A 6,000-nucleotide genomic window follows, 5' to 3' on the forward strand; every position below is an offset into this window, starting at 1 on the left:
ACATGGAACCACCGCAGACTGTGGACAAAGGGTTTCCTGAACCAAAACCCACAAGTCTCCGGCATTAGAGGACTCATCATCCCGTACGGCCAAGGACGGCGGAGAGGGCATGTTAGATGGGGAATTTGCAACCTCATGCGGGACCACGGCCTTGACCATGTCCCGATGTACGCGTTTGACCTTCTGCGGGTCATTTACAGGGGTAACCGTGTACACTGCTCCATCACCGCAGGGAGCCTTCACAACCTGATGGACCTGGGCATTCCAAAGGTCTTGGATTTTATGTCGCCCTCTAACGCTGTGGTCCCTCAGGTACACTAATTGGCCTACTGTGAAAGGTAGGTCTCGGACCCGCTGATCATGCCGCGATTTTCTTTTACTAGTAGCAGCCAACAACCGTTCACGAGCACCCTCGAAAGCAACTCTGAGTCGAGCTTGGTGTTCGACCACCCAGTCCTGCACCCCGCCAGGTACTGGGTCTTGAACTCGACCCAGAAGGAAGTCCACAGGAAGCCGAGGTTCCTGCCCAAACATTAGAAGGAACGGCGACTCACCAGTGCCCTGATGAGGTGTGGTGTTATAACAAAACAGCACCTGGGACAGACAGGAGGCCCAGTCCCGTTTTCGTGAAACTGGTAGGGTACGAAGGAGGTTATGAAGAGTTCTATTAAACCGCTCGCATTGGCCGTTACCCGCAGGGTGGTATGGGGTAGTACGGGATTTGGTGACCCCGTACAAAGAGCAGAGCTGGTGAATCAAAGAACTCTCAAAGTTCCTTCCTTGGTCCGAGTGGAGGCGGCCTGGAACACCGAACTTATAAAACCACTCCTGAACTAAGACCTGAGCCACAGTGGAGGCTCGTTGATCCCGTGTAGGGATGGCGACAGTAAATTTACTAAACACGTCTGTCATTACTAAGACATTTTCTAAACCGTTACGGGAAGGTTCCAATAGTGTGAAATCGATGGCCACAATCTCATTGGGTCGGGAGGCAAGCAGGTGGCCCATAAAACTATGTGGCACATGCCCTGAGTCCTTAGCGACTTGGCAGCGCTCACACTCTTGAACCCAATTCTTAATGTCCGAAGACATTCCTGGCCAATAACAGCGTTGTCTGACCAATTCTGTAGTTCGCTCGATGCCCTGGTGGCCGTGCTCTTGGTGAAGCTGGTTCAAGGTCTCCTGCTTGAGAACTGCAGGTAATATTAACTGGAGAGCCTCCTCTCCCCCGTCTGAGCGGAAGACTCGGCGGAGCAGAACCCCGTCTTTCTCCACCAAGCGGTCCCATTGGCGCAGAATTGCCATGACTGGCTTGGGCAAATGTTGCCGTTCAGCCGAGGTGGGCGGCGCTTTACGTCGCCAAAACACAAACACGCTTTTTAGAAATGGATCATCTTCCTGTAAGGAGCGGAGATCAGGTGCAGAGTGTGATGGGAGAACTGAGACTAGGGACTGAGTGGCGGACAACCCCGGATCTGTTAGTAGCACTTGCTGAAAGGCTAGGGGGACCGTAGTGCCAGGCAAGACATGATCAACTAAATTGGTGCCAGAAACATACTGCCGTGAAAGCGCATCAGCGTTTCTGTTGCTGCGACCTGAACGATACTTAATGGTAAAGTCAAAGTCGGCCAATTGAGCGGCCCATCGTTGCTCTGTGGCCCCCAATTTTGCTGACTGGAGGTAGCTCAACGGGTTGTTGTCGGTATAGACAATGCACGTATGCCCCAACAGATACTCCCAGAACTTCTCCGTCATAGCCCACTTGAGTGCCAAGAATTCCAACTTCATGGAACTATAGTTTGTCATGTTGCGCTTAGGGGGTCGAAGGCCTCTGCTAGCATAGGCCATGGGTTTCACGCAATTGTCAGTCTCCTGTGAGAGTACAGCCCCAAGACCACTATAGCTGGCATCAATTTCTAAAATGAAAGGCTTTCTGAAGTCGGCATATACTAACACTGGGGACGAGACCAACTTTGCCTTTAAGGCCTCAAAGCTCGCCTCACACTGAGGTGTCCACGCAGCACCTAAAGTTAGGCCTGGCCCCTTCTTGGATTTGGTACCTGCCAGCTCGGCCACAAGTTTATGCAGAGGGCCGGCCAATTTTGCAAAGCCCTCTACGAAGCGACGGTAATAGCTAGCGAAACCCAAAAATGAGCGTAGTTCTGATATGTGGCGGGGGCGCTGCCACTTAGACACAGCCTCGATTTTCTTGGGATCGGTGGACACTCCCTGGCTTGTGATAACATGCCCCAAGTAACCAACCTCCCGTCTAAAGAATACACACTTTTCGAGTTTCGCTTTAAGACCTTCCTTTTGGAGCCGATCAAGCACTATTTCCAGCCTCTGCAAATGTTGTTCCACAGAGGATGAGAAGACAATAATGTCATCCAGATACAGTAACAAGGACTGACCTTGCTCTTTACCAAACATTCTCTGCATCAGACGCTGGAAGGTGCTTGGGGCATTACACAAACCAAAAGGCATGCGATTAAACTCGAAAAGGCCAAATGGTGTACAAAATGCAGTTTTGGGTCGGTCTTGTTCCGTCATAGGGACCTGATTATAACCGCTGGCCAGATCGATGGTGGAAAACCAGCAAGCCCCAGATAGTGCATCCAAGCTCTCCTCGATGCGAGGCAGAGGGAATGCATCCTTTCTGGTCTTACTGTTAAGGAGGCGATAGTCCACGCATAAGCGCAGGTTCCCATCCTTTTTCCTGACTAATACTATGGGTGATGCATATGGACTACAGCTCTCCCTAATGACCTGAGACTCCAACAGTTTATTAATGTGAGCCTTCACTTCTTCGTATTCTGAGGGAGGGATACGCCGGTACCTCTGACGAACAGGAACCTCATCGAGCAGAGGTATGTCATGGGAGAGAAGGTTGGTGCAGCCCAAATCACCTTCATGGGTTGAAAAGACAGATTGATATTTGCCTATTAGGGAGTTTACATTGGCTTGCTCATGCTCAGACAATTCAGACAGATCTAATGACTCTAACCGATCTGACACTGAGGGGGCAACTGTATGGGAAGAGACAGTTACTAAGGTTGACCTCTCCTCAGTTACCCCTGGAGGCAGGCTGACAACCTGGGCAGCGTTTAAGACGCCCAAACTAGTCCGTGGGTAAAGTAGAATTTCAGTTGTCCCAACGTTGACAACTGGGACATACACTGTACCCCGGACAACCTGAATAAGGCAGGGTGACACTAACAACCCGGCTGGTAAACCTGACTCAGGTTGCTCAAACAGAGCACTTTGTCTAGTGAACTGTTCTGGACAGGTACCAGCAACTAGTTTCATCACTCCTCCAGGTATACGCACCGCTTGTTTGCCTCGGACTCTCACAATGCCAATGTGGCCCCCTGGGGTCTGGGCGGCAGACTGATGGCACTGCTGCAAGGCCGCAATAACGGGACCAGGTGCCTGTGACACTGAAAGTGAATCAAAAAGAGAAGGCCCGAATGCGCCGAAAAGCTCGGGGCAAGAGACGTGTTTAAATCAATAATAAACCAACTTTAATAAACACAAATACACATAATCTAAACACAAAACAAACCTAACACTCGAGTTAAAAATGAGTAACTAACTGGACAGGGCTGTGACTTACCGCAGCGGCGAGAACCAAACAAAAGGGGGAAGGGGCTAATAAAACAAACCACCTGTGACACGGCACACCAAACAAAACAAGTTGTGAAGAAAACTCCCTCCACCAGGAAATGGGTCGCCGCCTCCGGGCCACAGCACCTGACCACAACAAAAATATTATTAAAACAAGTCAAGGTTTAAAACACGTTTAAACAAACAAACAACAAAATAACACATACAAACACAATAGAGCTGAGTTAAATGTAAATATAAAATATGGGCGTCCCCCTGCACCTGTTCCCTCCACGTGCCGTGAAGGCGTAGCGTGGAGTATAGATTGACGGGGAGGGCGCATGCAGGCACAGCGCCCCAAGTGGCAGGGAGGGCACCCGCATCTGGCCACATTTATCCCCCCCCCTTTTGCATCGTCGGCCCGACGATGGCCAGAAAAATCAAATTAACACCAAGGCCTAAAAATGGCCAACTGGGTATTGGACATCGGGCCTAGGGGTGTATTGTTTTCCTGAGGTTGTAGCTCAACAGGGCAAGGAAGATGGTGGACATTTGAGTGGTGCCCTGCCGTGGACCGAGCAGATCGGCGCAGGGCCAACTGACCGTGATCTAGCTGCTCGGGTAGGAACCCTAGGGGAGCTGGTAAGGAAGAAGGCAAACAAGCAACAGGTATTGAGATACTGGGCCTGTTCTCCAATGGGATCAGGACAGGAGGGCTTTCCAAAGGCCTGGTACATGGAACCACCGCAGACTGTGGACAAAGGGTTTCCTGAACCAAAACCCACAAGTCTCCGGCATTAGAGGACTCATCATCCCGTACGGCCAAGGACGGCGGAGAGGGCATGTTAGATGGGGAATTTGCAACCTCATGCGGGACCACGGCCTTGACCATGTCCCGATGTACGCGTTTGACCTTCTGCGGGTCATTTACAGGGGTAACCGTGTACACTGCTCCATCACCGCAGGGAGCCTTCACAACCTGATGGACCTGGGCATTCCAAAGGTCTTGGATTTTATGTCGCCCTCTAACGCTGTGGTCCCTCAGGTACACTAATTGGCCTACTGTGAAAGGTAGGTCTCGGACCCGCTGATCATGCCGCGATTTTCTTTTACTAGTAGCAGCCAACAACCGTTCACGAGCACCCTCGAAAGCAACTCTGAGTCGAGCTTGGTGTTCGACCACCCAGTCCTGCACCCCGCCAGGTACTGGGTCTTGAACTCGACCCAGAAGGAAGTCCACAGGAAGCCGAGGTTCCTGCCCAAACATTAGAAGGAACGGCGACTCACCAGTGCCCTGATGAGGTGTGGTGTTATAACAAAACAGCACCTGGGACAGACAGGAGGCCCAGTCCCGTTTTCGTGAAACTGGTAGGGTACGAAGGAGGTTATGAAGAGTTCTATTAAACCGCTCGCATTGGCCGTTACCCGCAGGGTGGTATGGGGTAGTACGGGATTTGGTGACCCCGTACAAAGAGCAGAGCTGGTGAATCAAAGAACTCTCAAAGTTCCTTCCTTGGTCCGAGTGGAGGCGGCCTGGAACACCGAACTTATAAAACCACTCCTGAACTAAGACCTGAGCCACAGTGGAGGCTCGTTGATCCCGTGTAGGGATGGCGACAGTAAATTTACTAAACACGTCTGTCATTACTAAGACATTTTCTAAACCGTTACGGGAAGGTTCCAATAGTGTGAAATCGATGGCCACAATCTCATTGGGTCGGGAGGCAAGCAGGTGGCCCATAAAACTATGTGGCACATGCCCTGAGTCCTTAGCGACTTTGCAGCGCTCACACTCTTGAACCCAATTCTTAATGTCCGAAGACATTCCTGGCCAATAACAGCGTTGTCTGACCAATTCTGTAGTTCGCTCGATGCCCTGGTGGCCGTGCTCTTGGTGAAGCTGGTTCAAGGTCTCCTGCTTGAGAACTGCAGGTAATATTAACTGGAGAGCCTCCTCTCCCCCGTCTGAGCGGAAGACTCGGCGGAGCAGAACCCCGTCTTTCTCCACCAAGCGGTCCCATTGGCGCAGAATTGCCATGACTGGCTTGGGCAAATGTTGCCGTTCAGCCGAGGTGGGCGGCGCTTTACGTCGCCAAAACACAAACACGCTTTTTAGAAATGGATCATCTTCCTGTAAGGAGCGGAGATCAGGTGCAGAGTGTGATGGGAGAACTGAGACTAGGGACTGAGTGGCGGACAACCCCGGATCTGTTAGTAGCACTTGCTGAAAGGCTAGGGGGACCGTAGTGCCAGGCAAGACATGATCAACTAAATTGGTGCCAGAAACATACTGCCGTGAAAGCGCATCAGCGTTTCTGTTGCTGCGACCTGAACGATACTTAATGGTAAAGTCAAAGTCGGCCAATTGAGCGGCCCATCGTTGCTCTGTGGCCCCCA

At 51.3% G+C, this 6,000-nt stretch overlaps 1 pseudogene; it reads right to left on the bottom strand.

The window, feature by feature from the left end:
- LOC128442311 (uncharacterized) overlaps positions 1-159 on the bottom strand; it is an 80,617-nt pseudogene extending 80,458 nt beyond the window's left edge.
- Positions 160-6,000: the final 5,841 nt, after the last annotated feature.

This window comes from Pleuronectes platessa, chromosome 6, assembly GCF_947347685.1.
Source record: "Pleuronectes platessa chromosome 6, fPlePla1.1, whole genome shotgun sequence".
In the NCBI taxonomy this organism is placed as follows: domain Eukaryota; kingdom Metazoa; phylum Chordata; class Actinopteri; order Pleuronectiformes; family Pleuronectidae; genus Pleuronectes; species Pleuronectes platessa.